General features: G+C 44.9%; 1 protein-coding gene across 1 annotated transcript in view; it reads right to left on the reverse strand.

Moving 5' to 3' along the window:
• Positions 1-18,194, reverse strand: part of PALM2AKAP2 (PALM2 and AKAP2 fusion) — a 315,866-nt gene that overhangs the window by 99,954 nt on the left and 197,718 nt on the right. The gene's annotated exons all lie outside the window — the stretch shown is intronic.

An 18,194-nucleotide genomic window follows, 5' to 3' on the forward strand; every position in this document is an offset into this window, starting at 1 on the left:
AGCAGGAGGGCCATTTGAGATTGGTGGTGAGAAACAAGATTCACAGCCATGTTCACAGCCCCACTCTCTCGGCCACATTCAAGGTTAAACGGAGTGGGGGGTGGGTGGGAGAAGAGGACTGAGTCAGGTTTTCCCAGAGCATCTGTGATGGCTTATTATGTTTACATCTCATAATCATTATAGCAAGGTCACCCACATAATACCAAGTTTCTCTCTTTGACACATACTCTTTCTTTTTTTCTTTTCTTTTTTTAAGGCCAAAAGTTTTGTGCCTTTGACATGCATACCTAGTGGGGCTTGCTTCTGTGTAGACATGTATAGGATTGCACTACACATCACGTTTAGTGTAGTGGAATTGGTAAACTGGCCACACAGCCAGAACCGAGAAAGGATTACATCAGGGGAGAGAGGAGGAACTGCCCCCTGGAGAGGGAGGAGGAATCCCCCCCCCCTTAATGGCATCCCTTGCAAATCCACTCCCCAGCACTGCTACCCTTCTCACAAGCCCCGGAATCCTCTTGCTTGCGTTCTCTCTCTCTCTCTCTCTCTCTCTCACACACACACACACACTCACAAACTCCTTCTCTCTCACACAGACACACACGCGGTTTACATGAAGCTCTGCAGCTGTGGCCACAGAAACCAATAGAAAAGGGAACTAAACGTCGTGCGCCTTTCCTCCCCACCCTCCCCGTACACCGCGGGGTTGCAGGCGGCAATGGGTCGCTTGCCCGCGCGTACCGAACGCCCCCACTGCCCCCTTTCAAAAAAAGATGGAGGCACTTGAGAGGGGCAATTCCTCTTCGCCCTCCCCGCGCCTTCCCCAGCAGTTGCCCTGGTTAACGAAGCCCGAGCTCCGTGGCGAAGGACCTGGGGCGGCCGCATTCGGCTCCAAGACGGGGGGGGGGGGGCGGGGGCTTTTCTTACAGGCTTTTCCTCCCACACTACCTCAGCCTCTCTCTCGCTCCCTCCAGCAGCGTTCGCCTTTGGGTTCAGCCCGGCGGCGGGGTCTCTCGCGCCCTCTCTCACTGCGCCAAGGCACTGGGGCGGGCGGCGGAGGCGACGCGGGAGCGCGCCAGCAGCGCGGGCAGCCGTCTCTTTTCTCCTCTGGCGGCGGGCGGCTTCCAAGTCCACGAAGCAGTTTGGGAAGTGATGCAGCGCGGCAGTGAAACCCCCGTCTGCGAGGAAAGGAGGTGGGTGTGTAGTGTGGGGCAGGCTCGCCGCATGACAGTGAAGCCGGCCGGGAACCTTTTTTTTTTGCTAGCTTGCAGCTCTGCTATCGCCCGCCTTCTTCTCCTCCTCCTCCTCCTCCTCGTGCCGCCGCCGAATAATAAATAAATAACCGAATGGGAGCCGTGTGGCGGTTTCGCCCTCGTTTCCGTGCACTCCGCACAGGCAACATTTTAAAAAAGAAAAGCAGCAGCAGCCTCCTCGGGTTACCTCAGCATCCATTCGAGCCCCGCGGAGCCTGCAGAATTGCTGCTGCTCGGCTCTTCTCTCACCCGGACCTCCTCCCGCCTGGCTGGGAGGGGGCACAGTCCTACACGGCCGGTCTTAACCGCAATCCTATGCCCACTTAGCTGGGAGCGAGCCCCATCGAACCCCTTGGAACCTTCTGCATCATGCGAAGCCCGGGCTCTATCACAGTGTCCCAGGTTCAGTTCTCAGCTCCTCCAGGTTTGGCCGGAAAAACTGCCTGCTGAAACCCTGGAGCTGCCAGTCAGTGTCGACAATACTGGGCTAGGTGGACTGTCCCACTGACTCAGAACTGGGCAACTTCCTATGTTCCCATGAGAAGATATATCTATAGGGCTCAGGCCTGTGCTGTTATGCAGCCTTCTTCAGAAGTGAAAAGGCACCCTAATGTTCCTTGGGAGGACTTGTTCTTAGGGAAGCGTACCTAAGATTGCCAGCCTACAGCCCTGTGCAATTACGCTTGTCATCTGTCCCTTATTTCAAGGAATGGTGCCTTATCTAGCAGTAAAATGTAGTGTTCCCTTGTTTTCAGGGAGAACTTTATTCTAGAACATCACACATTGACCCAACCCTGGACACTGTGTTACCTGAGGTGGAAAATCCAGATGGTACCCTTCCCATTTATTTATATTTGTTTAATTAGTATCCTGCCTTTCCCACCAAATCGTGCTCATGGCAGCACCATCCACACAGAGGACAATCTGCTGGGCAGATTTTCAGTGCAAGCCCAGCAGAAATGAATGGGAGCTGTGCTAGAGCATCACTGCGCACTTGTGTGGCTCCTGTTCGTATTCCATGGGCCTTGTACAGGAGAACATCTCAGTGGATTGTGTAGCATGGGCAGATCTGCCTGTACCCAGTCTGCTACCCAAAATCTGTTCCCAGAAATGGCTTGGGCCATCTGCATCAAAGACCCTTACTTACATAGAGCAATGAACATAATGGATGGCCTGGAATAGTTCATACATATTCACTCCTCCTCATGGTTGTCCCTTGGTTGAAATAGCATTAAAAAAAAAATCTACTAGCCAGTCTGTTTTGCCTTGCAATTAGTGGGGTACTAGTATGTGCATGTCCCATTGCTATCAACATGGGCAATGAAATTAATCTTTCTAGGGATTAAGAGGAAACACAAAGTGTACAAAGAAAAGGGGAATCAGATATCACTTGTTTTAAAGGATTGTTATTCCATATTCTATAACACTTCAGCTCCAGAACATATGATAATACTTAGCATATCGGTCGCCCTTCCATGCTCAAAGACCACCACATACATTATCTCACTAATCCTTACATCAGCTCTATAAGGTAAAATTGTATAGTTACTGTACATTGCAGATGCCAGTCTAAGGCTGAGAGATAAAGGCTGCCTACTGGTGAGAATATGGTTGAGGCAAGATTCAAACCAAGTACCTCCGAATTTATTTAGTACGTTTATATCTCGCCTTTCTTCCATCATGAAACTCAAGGTGATATACATGGGGTTCCTGGGTCATCTCCCCCATCCAAGCACTGACAAGACCAAGATCTGCTTAGATTTAGCAAGGTGGTTGTATTATGTGCCTTTAGTCCATGCCCTGGGACCAGTGCACAACTCATAGACAATACGCTGCACGAGCTCTGAAAGTGCACTATTCCAGGAGAGTTCCTAGCATGGCATCCAGCCAGAGACATAGAATCATAGGGTTGGAAGGGGCCTACAAGACCACTGAGTCCAACCCCCTGCTCATGGCAGGAAGCCTGATTCCCAGGCATTCTCCTATTCAAATACTAACCAGGGCTGACTCTGCTTAGCTTCCGAGATCAGATGAAATTGGGCACATCCAGCCATAGTTCCAACATTCCCTTTGTTTTCCATACTGTGCCACCAATTCTAGTTATGGTTATGGAAACACATTTTCCCCAACCCCATTTTCCCCCTCTCATTTGAAAATAAAACAAGATTGTAGGCTGCTCCATGGAGGTTTTCATAAGGAACTGACTTGTACCAAGTTAGAGCAATAATGGATGTAGTCCAGTACTGCCTGGTAGTACCTCTCTAACATTTCTCACATAGCCAATACTGAAGACAACATTTGCTAGAATTTGGACCTGAGACATCATGCTTGCATAATAATGCTTCTCACCACTTTAAAAAGATTATTTGTTACATCAGTACCCTTCCAACCCTCCCTTCAAGGACCATATATTGATGTCTCAGCCTCAGAATAATCCTCTGTGCTTGAAGTTGTTGAACCTGGGTTTCCCTTTCCCATATCCATACATAACAACTTCAGAGAGAAGGGTTGGCTTCCTCTATGTGGCTAACAGGAAGCAAATGCTTCCATTTGTAAACCAAGTAAGACTGGGTTTTTTTCAAATCTGAAACGTTTTGATTGCTCCCAACATTTTTTGCAAAATGTAATTTGATTGGGCACAGTGGTACCATTTAATTATAAAAGTGTGTGTGTGTGTGTGTAGGGAGGTAGGTTTTACTATAGGGTATTTTCATATTGTCTAAGATAGTCTTTATAGGGCAAAATTTATGCTACATAATATGTAGCAAATGTGTTGAGGTAGTGGAAAGATCTGAGTATTTACCCCATTAAAAATGGTTCAGTTGTCCAGATACTGCAACTCATCCTTTTATAATCATACAGCATAATTCTATGCATGTCTGCTCAGACCATTGAGCTCAAAGGGGCTTACTCCCAGGTATGTGGGTATAGGATTACAGCCTTAATCAACGACAATAGAAAAGCAGGATTCAATTTAAGTATAGTGAAATAAAATAAACACATTTGCTAAGAGGTTATTCATTTACTACATTTAACTGACAGTTCTAAAATCTTAATGTGACTTAGAAAATAATTAATACAATTTAAATACATATAACAAAATTATAAAATATCACCAAGCAATTAAAAAGAGCAATAGACAATCAATCTAAAAGCTAGGCTCAGTTAAAACCTTTCAAATGAAAATGATTTTAAAATCAGAAAAAGGCTTTACCCTCCAGTGAAATTCCACATGAGTCTTAGGAGGCTGTTTCACTGTGTAGTTGTGAATGGATGTGGGTGTCCTAGTCTCCCCTGCTCTACTGCCAGCACTGACCATCTGAGCAGCCCCGAAAGGGTCTGCAGCCACCAATGCAGCCCTTCATCCCAAAAAGGCTGCCCACCCCTGGCATAGATGTTATCACTAACACACACACATGCACACACTTAGCCCTTACACTACTAAAGTTCTGATATAAAAAGATACCGATGAAGTGGGCTGCAGTCCACCAAAGTTTACGCCAGAATAAATTTGTTAAGGCACAATCCAATGCTTGTTTAGACAGAAAATGTCCTACAGCTCTTAGCTGGCTGGGGAATGCTGGGAGGTGTAGGACTTTTTTTTCTGTCTAAGCATGCATAGGCTCCTTTAGTCTTTAAGGTGCCACAAGATATTTTGTTGTTTTTGCTGCAATAGACTAACATTGGCTGCTCCTCTGGACATTGCCTCATTTTTGTTACAAAAGGTAACACATTCAAATAACAACCACCATTCTCCAGCTACCCAACCCCATCCCCTGACCCCGTAATAAAATAAGTATACTGGCCCACAAAAGTGAACAGCTGACTAGAAGCTTATTCTTCTCTTCCAGGTCCTTCCAAGTCATTAACTCTGCTTCAGTGCTTAATGCACATAGTCTGCATACACTTGGTGCCACATTCCCTCCCCCCCCCCACATCCACTCATCACAAAACAATTTCCCCTCAAACCTCTAGACTTTTCTTTATTTCAGTCTGTGGCTAATTTCTCTGCGTAGACTATACTGAGGCACTGGGCACTGCCCTGAGCATTCCTCAGTAGTAATCACAGGAGACACTGTGTCCAGTTCTTCTTTTGCAAGTAATAATTTTGGTTCTGTATTTCCCCTAGTACTGGGGATTATCATTTGTCCGTAAGATCAGCAATTTATCACAACGGGGCTTAGCTGTACTGATCACTGGCCTAAACACTTGTTGTCTGACTCCAGGTTGTGTATCTTCTCTGAGCTTTCGTCTTCCTCCTTAGAATCCCATAGTGGGCCAAAGGAGCCCTTATGCTTCCCTTGCAGAAACATTACAGCCTAAGATTGCAGTCTTTTAAACCACTTGTTCTTAAGTCCATTCACTGAAGTCAGCAGAGCTGTGGATTGCAGCCTACATCACAAGATAAATCCCTACTGAAGGTTGATATTGAGCAAAGCATGACTTTTATTACAGCTGAGTAGGCATCTTCAACTGCAGGGAGACTGCCTAATTAATTGGTACACCTAAAAGGTGAACTGCTTGACCCCTTGCATATTTACCAGAACTGCCCTTCTTCTTGCTGAGCTCAGAGTGCTGTTGCTTTCTTGGCCCACACAATAGAGTAAGTTATCTTGGTGTTTTGATTTTCCTATTTCCTACAGTGGGGGTGTATTTAATTAATACTAATTAGACAGGAGACTATTAATAAGCCACAGAGGAAATCAAGTGCTGTTTCATCTAGCATATTTTAGTAAGTATTGCTCATTGCCTGTAATTTGCATTTTAAAACCTTTGCAACAGCGGAACAAAATTTGTCTTAAATGCTTTTAATAAAGATACATTTCCTAAATGTTATGAGTCTTGCTTTTGAAGATGCAGGAAAAAAAGAAAAAAAAAAGTAGGGACAGACAAGGAATAGATTACACCAGCCAGCCTTGTTTTAAATCATTGCACGTTTCACGACTTGGAGAGGCGAGGACTCAACCAAATGTTCTGGAATGAAGCAGGAATACAGATGCAAAATTAGATCAGTCTGTCATTTAGGGAAGGTGCATGACTGACTGTGGCTGTTGTTGTTTACTAAGGATTCAGATATGTGAAATGTGGTGGGGTGGCAGAGAGAAATGAGGATGTGGAGATATGAAACACTCAATAGTATGCAGCACTCAGCTGATTTGCTGTACAAACCTTGAAGGCTGCAATAGGTTCAGGTCTAGATGCTTTCTGCTAAGGATCAACAAATCTCCTAGCTACAATGGCTTTAAAAAAGGATCCATAGTTTCATGTAAGATAGACCTAAGCGGCAGCTATTAGCCATGGCAGCTAATAGAACCTCCATGTGCAGAAATATCATATCTTTCAGTACCAGATGTTAAGCATGAGCAGTGAGCATGAGCTTCATACCCTGCCCCACCAGTGAGCTTCTTGGGGCATTTGGGACCTTGATTTGCTGCAGGAAAACAGCTCTTTTAATACACACATTTGAATTGTACTTTTCATCTTCAGTTTTCAGTGGGGATGAAGGACAAACTTTAGTTGTTAACTGATTAAAAAGCAGCACTTGGGAGATGAGAGTTTGGAGCTTTCTCTCATTTTAGTCTCTTTTTTGGACCTGATGATGTACTGATAGTTTCCAAAAGGGGGCACAAATATTTTCAGAAATATAGTCATTCTTTGTGTGTTTCATGAAAGTGTAATGAATCTAGGTAATCCATCAGTCACACAGCAGAGCTGTGGGAAATGTGGAGGTCACCTTCATATGAGCTTTAAATTATAACACATTAATATTTAGTATTATAGGCAGGCAGTGTGGTGTGCTAATAGAGAAATAGTCTGCAAGGCAGGAGATCTTGGTATGAAACCAATTATTCATTAATACATTCTGTAGAGATTTGTGGGTTCTCTTCAGGAAATGGTCACTTCCCAGGTGTGATGTTTACAACCCAGTCCTAAACATTTTTTTTTTTTTTGAAGTTTTGCTAGGTTCAATGGAACTTACAAGGAACTAAATATGCTCAGGGCCAAAACAGACATTACTTTAAATTCATATGTAGCAGCCATTTCTCTCCCAGTGCATAGTGAGCCCAATCCAGATCTTAAAAGCCCCCTACTCCCCCAGCTAAGGTCCCAGTCTGGATTGGATCCTCTGCACGTACTCAAGAGGAAAAATGAAAAAAAGAAGAAGACATAACCGCTGGGTATAGATTTAAGGTAATGTCTGTTTTGGCCCTTAGAATAGGAACTTTAGAGACAAAATTTAGTGCCTATTGTTGGCTGTACCAGTTCTTTAGACTGCTGAGGGAGGGGGTACTTAAAGTTTGAAAGGTCTCTCATGCTTATATAGATACTTCGTGCACATTGAAAATTAGTGGATCAGGGAGAAGGCTAAACTAGAACCTTCTTCCTAACATGCTAGTTTTATATGTACAAACGTCCCATCTCCCACCCACAGTCCAAAGTGGTATTGACTGGCGACTGATATAGGAAGTGAAGCTTCTGAGCATGTGGAAGGGCCATACCTCAGTGGCTGAGCAATCCCTGCCATCACCAGATAGGGCTGGAAAGTTTCTTGTCTGGGACCCCAGAGAACCACTGCTAGTCAATGTTGACAATACTGGGCTAGATGGACCAATGGTCTGAGTCGGTATAAGGCATCTCCTTCTGTTGTCACTTTACATTGTTTATCTGTTCATTTAGATATTTAGCCCACCCTGTAAGGCAGGGACAGCAAGGGGTGACAACACTTCTGCTTTCTAAGAATCCATGGGCCCCAAAACAGCACAGCTTAGAGGAAACCAGAAAATAGGACTCCTCAAAATGGACAAACAGGTGGCATCTTTTCATGCCTTTTTTTGACATGAGCCTGAAAGCAACCTTCCTTAGACAGCTGGTCCTTATAAAACACATTGTAAGCAAGAGAACAGCTGCTTCTTGCTGTAGCAGGTGTGCCCATGGAGAGTTTAGATGGCCCCTTTCCCTCTGTTTCCCTTGCTTATTTAGATGTATCTTATTAGGCAAAGGTTCAGCATCAATGTTTCTTCTTAACATGTTTTTCCAAGGTGGCTTTAACCTGAGCCCACCAGGTAGGATCTTTCACCACACTGTACATCACTTTGCACTAACCTAAACTGAATCTCATTTGCCCTTTTGTTGTTTGGGTGAACGGGCAAAAAAAATAGCAAATGAGGTACACGTTGGGGTAAAATAATCTGTTCTTAATTTCACATCTAAACTGATGAAGTCTGAACCAGGGGGGTGTCTCCATGAGCGACTGACTCGGATTTACTCTGAGTTTGGAGGTCGTTAGGGATATATGATGCCGTGCCCATCCAGCAGCCATCCCGGAGTTTATCGTGGAAAAACTGGATTTCCTGAGACTGCTTAAAGTCCAATTCTTTTCCTCAAGTTGGGTTCTCCCCAGTATAGTTGCTGTGTCCCCCAATCCCTGCATTGACCTCAGGTATGCTAGCCCTGCCCAGGGGTGTGCCTTTCACCATGGTCAAAGGGTGTTTCCTGTGTGTTTTCCATCCCTGCACAAACCAGTTAGTGTCTACTCAGAAGTAACTCCCATTATGCTCAATGAGGCTTGTCCCCTCAATGCCCAAATCAGAATTGATGGAGATTCCCCTCAGTTGAAATGGCACAGTTTAAAGCACAAAGTCCCTAAATGCTCTAAAGCGCATTCTCGAGGCTCTGATTCTCTATTGTTTGGTTTATTGCCTTAGGAAGTAACTACTTTGCACCTTCGTTATAGAGATCCTGCATAGCACTGGGTTAGAAAGGGGGCTGGTTTCCCATCCCTGTGTCCCTCCCCCCTTTCCCAGCACAAGCATTTGTCAGAAGTAACTCCCATTTTGCTCAATGAGGCTTGCTCCTGAAATGCAAGTGCATCTGGAACTTCAGGGGAAAGGGGGGGAGGGGGGGAGCCTCTCACATTGGTTGAGCAGTCCCTGCCAGTCAGATGACGTTCACTCCACACACACACACCCTCACCCGGAAGTATGTTCTGTGAAGTGATTTTTACTGGTGCGGAGCACTCAGCCGCGGAGCCCTGTGTGGACCAAAGCACAGCAAAGTTGATTCCTTTAAAAAAAAAAAAATCCATACTCCATTTGCTTCAGCATCCATTGTTGTGGAAACACCCCCCAGGAGAGAACTCAACAAAAACAACTAACTCACTATGTGGTATCCATGCTATGGATCATTAGGAAAGGGGTTGAAAAAACTGCCAGTATTGTAATGTCCTTATACAAATCTATGGTGTGGCCACATCTGGAATATTATGTGCAATTTTGGTTGCCCCTGTCTCAAAAAGGATATTGTGGAGCTGGAAAAGTGCAGAAAAGGACAGCCAAAATGATCAAGAGACTGGAAAGGCTAAAGCATTTAAGGCTTTTAAGTTTAGCAAAAAGATATCTGGGTGGGATGTAATAGAGGTTTATAAAAGTATGCATGGCATGAGAAACTGGATAGAAATATGTTTTTCTCCCTTTCTCATGATACTAGAATTCTGGGTCATCCATCTGCCTTGTGACAAAAGACTAAAACACTTGGGGACTTTCGGGTTTAGAAGGAAGATGACTAAGGGCTACATTGGGGTGGGGAAGGTGTGGCACTCTAGATGTTGGACTGCAACTCCCATCAGCCCTAGCCAGCATAGCCAATGGTAAGGGATGATGTAAATTGTAGTACAACAATATATGGAGGACCACACTTAGAGTAAACAAGAACATATGACTTTTTCTTGTGAGGAGGGAGACAGGGGTCTTTTTTCACCAGATAGTAACGTACATATATTATGATTTTCTTAAAACAACAAAATGTTCAGAAAACCAGTAGTCTTCAACCTCTTACAACTTGGGACCCAGCTACAGTCCAGTTATGCATTTGGAGACCTGCCATACATTTGCATAGTTGCAATGATACCAATACAACCCACACTAGGGGGTGGGGAATCTTTATGACAACGGAATGAGAAATGCGTTGGGGTATCATCCGGATTTTCATGGAATCGGCTTTGGTCTGTCATAGGGAAATGAAGCAAGAAAAGCTGAGTGTACCGTACCTTAAAAATCTGCTTTTCATGGGTTACACAGTGCTTGAAAGCAACATACTTCTGGGTTGGCTAGGGGGAGTAGAACTGAATATCATCAACCTGGCAGGTGCTGCTCAACCAATGAGAGAGGCTTGTTTCCTGCCCCTGTCCAGGCTCCCCCTGGCTACCACATTATTATCCCCGACAGCAACTGAAGGCTCCCCATGAGAACACCCTACCAGCGCAATTCTGCCCCATACCAGCCAACAACCAGGGAGTTAGAGCTCCCACCCCTTTTCTCCTTTTCCAGGGAGTAAATACAGGGATCTAGCTGCTTCACCCATTCTCAGTATGCACCCTCTGTTGCCTGCTTTCCCCCCATTGAGAATCTGTAGCATCTTTTTCCCATTGAGAAAATTGGATCCACACTGTTTCAAGTACTAGCTATCTAGAGAGGAGGCGGCCAGGAACGGGAGCCTATATAGTGAAAACTAAAGAATGCAGGAGAGGGAGGAGGTGGCAGCAGAGGCAGTAGCAGCAGCAGGAGCTGCGCTAGCAAAGGGAGGCAACTCCAGCCAGCCTTTATCCCTCTGTGCAGAGAAGCAAGGAAGTACATAAGCAGCAGAGAAGTGCATAATCACAGCTCTCAATGGGAACAGCTGGGAAATGGAGGCTAGTTACTCCCACTGGCAAAAAGGTACAGCGTGATTCTGAAGGCATGAAAGAGTACTGTAGCACTTTGATGAGTTGAAAAGGCAGGCTAGTTACTCTAGTGAAAGACACACCCCCTAGGATCGTCCGATCATACCAAATTTAAAGTGGAGGAATGGGCACACAGCAGCTGAACCACAGGGGAGCTGAATGAAAGAAAGAAAGAAAGAAAGAAAGAAAGAAAGAGTAAAAGTACTCTGCAAAAATGCAGCTTCCCCACAAGTAAACTCCGGGGTGGCTGCAGACTGGCCACAATGTTATGTGCCACCAAGGACCTCCAAATGGTCCCAATCTGCAGCAAATCGCCCATGAAGGCAGGTTTGCCTGACGTATTAATTGAAAACCAATAAGATAAACAAAGAGACTACTTAGTTTATTCTGATGTTATTTTTCACAAAAAGTGGATTATTATAGGTGAAAATATTTTGACATCACTTCATTTTTCTACCTTTAGGGAAATTTGGCTTTAAAGATAGAACAACCAGGGGTTTGGCTATTCTACTTGCTGTAAATATGTGCGTTAATATCAGATTTGTAGGCAGAGTTGTCATGGTCCATAGATGTCAGGATGGTGCTCTTTCAATCTCCAGCTAGAGTGAGAGAAAGGGCAGCCATGGCTCTTCCTGTATATGCCCTCTGTGACCATGTTATGCATCCTCTCTTTTACCTGGTGCGCAGCACACCTGGAATAATAATTGCCTAGAACATGGGTGCAGAACCTCTGGCCCAGGGTCCAAATCTGGCTCTCTTGGAGTCCCCATCTGGCCCCCTGGAATTCCCCAGATGGCCATGCTCCCATCAGGTTCATAGTTTTGGGTTAGTCCTGGAACCGTCTCTGTCACTGGAAGCTCTGGTGGAGTCACTGACTAGGAGTGCCTTTTACAAGCTTTGGTTGGTGCACCAGCTATGGCCGTTCCAAGTAGTGATCATCTGGTCACAGTGATCCATGCATCGGTAACCTCAAAATCATATTACTATAATACTTTCTATGTGGGACTTCCCTCGAGACTGGCACAGAAACTGCCGCTAGTGCAGAAATTGGTGGTTAGGTTGCTGAGTGGGGCAGCTGATCATGAGCAGGTTTTGCCTTTGCACAGAGAACTGCACTGGCTGCCAATATGTTACCAGGTTCAAGGTGATGTTCTTGACAATATAAGGCCCTGAACAACTTGGGACCAGATTACCTGAGGGAACAGCTCTCAACACTGGCTGTGCTGACTAGGGCTCTCCTCCCTGTACCAAAGAGCAGTGAAAAATCTTGTCAATTTCCCCATTTCCTTCATCATCCCCTTTTCTGCTCTCCAGTCAAATTGGATAAGGTTGGGAGAAAGCCAAGCTCATTCCACCTAACTGTCTGCCTTTCCCTGCTTTCCAGTGAAACTGGCTGCTTTAGGCCACCCTTGTCAGTTTCACTGGAAAGCAGAGGAGTGAAGAAAACACCAGTGCAGCTGGTTGGGAGAGCACCTGTGGGATTGCCTTCAAGTCTAGTTGTAGGGCAGTACGGGGCAGTATCCAATGTAGACAGGGGAAGGGAGTGTCTTCTCCTGCTGTAGCTGGAGAGGGGTGTGTAGTCATGTTTAAAATGGAAACAGCAAAATGTGTGAACGGTGGTAATATTCCCTAACTGAAGCAGGAGAAGTTTCTGGATTGAAAATGTGAGTGCTTTAAGATGTGCAGCTTCAGCCTAAATTATACAAACTTAGAAAGGCTGTTGTGTTTGTTTTGCTGTGTATGCTTAAAGTCCAGTACAATTTATAGAGGAATATGAAGCAGGAATCTCATGCCTTTGCTTAGAAAGAATATGTCTTGCAACAATGTGCGTATTTGGCCAAGAACAATTAAGCAGGAGATGATGATGATGATGATGATGATATAGGGGATTTGTGCCCCACACTTTCTATCTCAAAAGAGACATGGAGGGAGCAATCCTATGGCCGCTAGTCAGCGGCTAGATGGCCATAGGATATGTGGGTTTCCAGGAACTGACCTCGGAGCCCATGCTCCAAGTTCGGTTCCTGGAGAACTGACCTTCCCCCCTTCCATGCTGCCTCGCACTCCACACTCAGAAGAGGAGCATGGAGCGGCCAAAATGGGGCGTTCCAAGGCGGGGAAGGTGGAAATACTGGTATGACACATCCTATGTGTCATCCGGCAGCCTCCTCCTCCACTCCGCCTTCCTGTGGCTAGACGGTTGAAATCGGCTGTCTAGCCACAAATGCAGGGCAGGAAGAAGCATGGAGAGGACAATCCCCTCCGTGCTTCTTTTGCCCTGCATTGGATAGGCAGTTGCCTCTGAGTTCGGAGGCAGCTGCCTATCCCCATAGGATTGCGCCCTTAAGGTGGCTTACATAAGTACAACAAAAACAATTGATCAAATGACAGTTAAAAACCCATTAGAAATAGATTACAGTAAGACAACCAAAACAGCAGATAATAAGTACATGCAATTTGTGAAAGCATAAAAGCATCTACAACTTCGAAGATTCCTGGATGAGACAGATTATCTAGATCCATTTCAATCTGGCTTCAGATCTGGTTATGGGACAGAAACAGCTTTAATCGCCTTGGTGGATGACCTACACTGGGAACTAGACAGGGGGAATGTGTCCCTGTTGGTTCTGCTGGACCTCTCAGCGGCTTTCGATACCATTGGCCATGGTATCCTTCTGGGCCACCTTGCTGGGATGGGACTTGGAGGCACTGTTTTACAGTGGCTCCATTCCTTCTTGGAGGGGCGGACCCAGAAGGTGGTGCTGGGGGACTTCTGTTCAACTCCTTGGCCAATGGTTCAAAGAGCTGCTGCCAGACTGTTGACTGGGGCTGGCTACAGGGAGCATACAACTCCCCTGATAAAACAGCTTCACTGGCTCCCAGTCTGTTTCCAGGCACAAATCAAAGTGCTGGTCATGTCCTATAAGGCCCTATACGGCTCGGGTCCAGTTTATTTGAAAGACTCTATTCTCCCCTATGAGCCTACTCGTGCCCTGAGATCTTCAGGGGAGGCCCTTTTTGCCGTTCTGCCACCATCACTGGCACGTCTGGTGGGAACGTGGGAGAGGGCCTTCTCACTGGCTGCCCCAAGGCTCTGGAACTCCCTTCCCAGGGGGGCGAGAGTGGCACCCTCCTTGATATGCTTTTTCAGGCACGTAAAAACTTTTTTGTTCCAGCAGGCCTTTGGGGATAGCTAGTCTGGACCTGCCAGAATATGACAGATGGATACTATGGTTATATTTCTTGTTGTCTTTTAACATTTTGATACTTTATATACTTTTAATATTATTGATATTTTTAACTTTTGTATATTTCTATTTATGCTTCTATTTATAGGTTTTAATTGTACAAGTTTTAATATTGTAAAGCCGCCTTGAGTCCCAGTATTGGGCAAAAGGCGGGATATAGATAAATGTAATAATAATAGTAGTAGTAGTAGTCGTCGTCGTCGTCGTCGTAGTAGTCGTAGTAGTAATAGTAATAATAATTAAAAACCTGCTAGAACAAAAAGGTCTTCACACGGTGATGAAAAACCATTAGGGGGAGGGGGATGGTCATGCCTTCATGAGTAGGGAGTTCTGCAATTTGTATGTTGTTGTTTATTCAGTCAGTCGCTTCCGACCCTTCGTGACTTCATGGACCAGCCCACGCCAGAGCTTCGGCCGTCGCCACCCCCAGCTCCCCCAAGGTCGAGTCCGTCACCTCCGGAATAAAATCCATCCATCTTGCCCTTGGTCGGCCCCTCTTCCTTTTGCCTTCCACTTTCCCTAGCATCAGCATCTTCTCCAGGGTATCCTGTCTTCTCATGATGTGGCCAAAGTACTTCAGTTTTGCCTTTAATATCATTCCCTCAAGTGAGCAGTCTGGCTTTATTTCCTGGAGTATGGACGGGTTTGATCTTCTTGCAGTCCAAGGCACTCTCAAAATTTTCCTCCAGCACCACATTTCAAAAGCATCTATCTTCCTTTGCTCAGCCTTCCGTATGGTCCAGCTCTCACAGCTATATGTTACTACAGGGAATACCATTGCTTTAACTATGCGGACCTTTGTTGTCAGTGCAATTTGTATGTGACCACTGAAAATAATTCTCTTTAATACAGATAAGAATGTATTGTTTTTTCATCATGCTTTCTTGTGAACCATTTCGAGCATACTGTATACAGAAAAGCAGTAGACAAATAAAAGGACTGATTGATTGAAAGGCTCTCTCTTGTGTCTCAGCCAGATGTTCTTCTGTTGTGGGAACACAATATGAAGCTTCCCCAAGTCTCTCTCCCTCTCCCCCCCCCCCCGACTTTCTCTGTATTGTTAAATTGCATGCATCATAAAATGAAGAGGCTGGGCAATATTGTCTAGCAGATCATGTCTACTTAACACATTGTTATCTTTCTTGATTTGTCTTATTAACCTATTTAATGAATGGATTTTTTAAAAAATAGGGAACCATAAATGTTTTCACAATAGATACATTTCAAAAGACTGATACACACATAATTTTAGAGGTGAGACGACATGAGAAGTGACAAGAATTAGAAGCCTGTGAAAGAGTTTCATTTGCTCAACACGCGTTACATATCCAAAGAAATTCCATTCCACAGCAGAAGGCTAAGTCAGTGTATTTGCAATGTTGATCACGCATGGTCTATATTGCTTTATATTATATATTAGTCTATAATATTTACAGTAATTGAAAAGTCATTCAGATTCCATTTGTTGGGATGCAAATTTAGGGTTTGATTTGAGTACTAAAAAAAAAAAGAGAAGCATTTGGTTCACTAGCATGCCCTGGAAATGGCTACACTATTCTGTTTGTTTTCTTTGCAACAGTGTTTTGCTGATTTTGCTCACATTGCATCAGAAATAACACTGAGTCAGCTTTCCTATTGGAAAGTGTACCAGTGTAATTAAACTTCTTTATTCAGTAAAGCATCTTTATTAAAAAAGTGACACTTTTAGAAAAAAACAAACAAGGAAAATCCTTTCAAGCAAAACAACCCAACAAAATCCAATTATGTGCGTGTGCTTAAGTTTCATTTTTTGGTTTACTTTTTATAACATCACTGAAATAGTTCTCACTAATTGGAGATTGGTGGGTGGCTTTTAAAAACCTACTCCCCAAAACCTAATTAGAAAATGTTAACACATCTGAGAGATCACATCCTGCCCTTGAAGGACATTTTATTTTCATTGAGATTCACAGGTGATACATGAACCACATAATTGGAAAAATTCCCAAGTTGCTTCCCGCTGGAGAAAAGTGGGGCACTTAAAATATCTCAGGTAGCACTCAGCAGTTTCAGCACTGACAGCACAGCATGCTGTGCAGGTGTGCAGGTATGTATGTGTCTGAGTGCTGCTTCAAATGTTCTACAGAAGTGGCAAGCAAGAACCTTCCCTTCCCAAAGCTTGTCCAGAGATATATATGTTCTCCCAATGCAGCGAATGTCCAAAGGCATATTTCCTCCCATTGGAGGATGAGCTGATAACTTGTGATTTTAAAATCTCCTTCTCTGTGGGTAGAGTTTCAGCAGGAGATGCAACCTAGCAGCTTTAGCAGGTCAGAGCATAAACCTGATGGATTAGGGTGTGGGAGCAATTAAGAGGGAAAAGGATTTGTGACATCCCAACTCAGAAAATTTGGTTTATTTAACACAAGATCTGATCCTGAACCAGAGGTCAACCTACTGAAGGGGTATGTTCTATGCAAGTCAGGATCTCTACTTCAGATGACACCTGGGCACGTGAGGAAGTGGAGAACTGTTACTGTCACTTCCGTAGAACAACTGAAGCAGAGTCCATGCATAAAGGAAAAGTTCTTCATGTTCTTATTACAATGGTGGACAGCTCATCATTTACAGTGGGAGATGGGGAAACTGGATCTGTCTCTGACCCCATCTACATTACCATGTATGTTCTTATATATATCGTTATATTTATCGGTCCCTGAACTATTTCTCCTCCTTCGAATTTCTTTTCCATCAAATTGAATGAGAATGGTCGAAAAAATTTGGGAGAAATTTTTGGCACCGCACTAATTTATATACCACTTTCCAGTGAACTACAAAAGTGGTTAACATAATAAAACAACCATAAAACTTCAGGTAAACAATTCACTGATCAACAGTAGAACTGAAACTCCATTGGCTGGGTCACACCCAGGGAAAGCCTTCATGAAGAGTTGGGTCTTCAGCAGACATCTAAAGGTCAAGACTGAAAACACCGGGTGTCAACAGGGAGCATGTTCCAGAGGCTAGATAGCACAACACTAAACCCTGTGTTACAGGTATTTCTGAGGCAAAACTCAGCATCATGCGGCACCATCGCAAATGTTCCTTCTGAGGGCTGCGGGGCCTGGGCAGGGACATATGGGGCGAGGCAATCCACAAGGGAACTTGGTCCCAAGTTGTTTAGGGCTTTATATATTAACAACAGAACCTTAAAATTGGCTTGGTAGCTAATTGACAGCCAATTGGGGTGCGATCCTATGGCCTCTAGTCAGCGGCTAGAGGGCTACCGACCTCCACCCCCACCCCCCACACTGCCTCATAGGCAGCACAGAATGGCCCCATACTTCGTGCTCGGAAGAGGAGTGTGGAGTGGTGAAAATGGGCCGTTCCTGGGGGGTGTCGGGGCAGGGAGGGTGGGAGTGCTGATTCGATGCTTCCTATGTGTCGGCTGGCGTCTGCCCCCCCGCTCCGCCTTTCCGTGGCTAGACAGCCAAAATCGTCTGTCTAGCTGCGAATGCAGGGTGGCTGAAGCGCGGAGGGGACGATCCCCTCCACACTTCTCCTGCCCTGCATTGGATACATGGTCACCTGCAAGTTTGGAGGCGGCCGCCTATCCTGATAGGATTGCGCCTTTAGCAGAGGTGTAATACATTGCTGAAAAGAGCTGCAGGTTCTGGACCACACCCAAGGGGAGCCCCACACAGAGTGCATTTCAATAAGCCAATCTTTAACAGCTCTACTGTTACGCTACGTAAGAGGATGTAGATGCTGTTTCTTCTGCCTGTGCTAGCTTTTCCTGGTTCATTGTCCACCTTCCTTCCAACAGGCTATGGTGCAAAAGGCCAGCCCAGTTTGAACTGGCTGTGGTTGCTTTCCCTCCAAAGTACACCTCAAATTGGAGAGCAACTGAAATATAGAAAGAAAAATTCAGATGCCAGATTTTGTTTTCACGATGAAACAGCAACACTTGACTGTTTTAGAACTTCCCATTTCTCT

The sequence above is a fragment of the Heloderma suspectum genome, chromosome 2 (assembly GCF_057233095.1).
Source record: "Heloderma suspectum isolate Gila_16-S chromosome 2, 16-S_ref, whole genome shotgun sequence".
Taxonomy (NCBI): Eukaryota; Metazoa; Chordata; class Lepidosauria; order Squamata; family Helodermatidae; genus Heloderma; species Heloderma suspectum.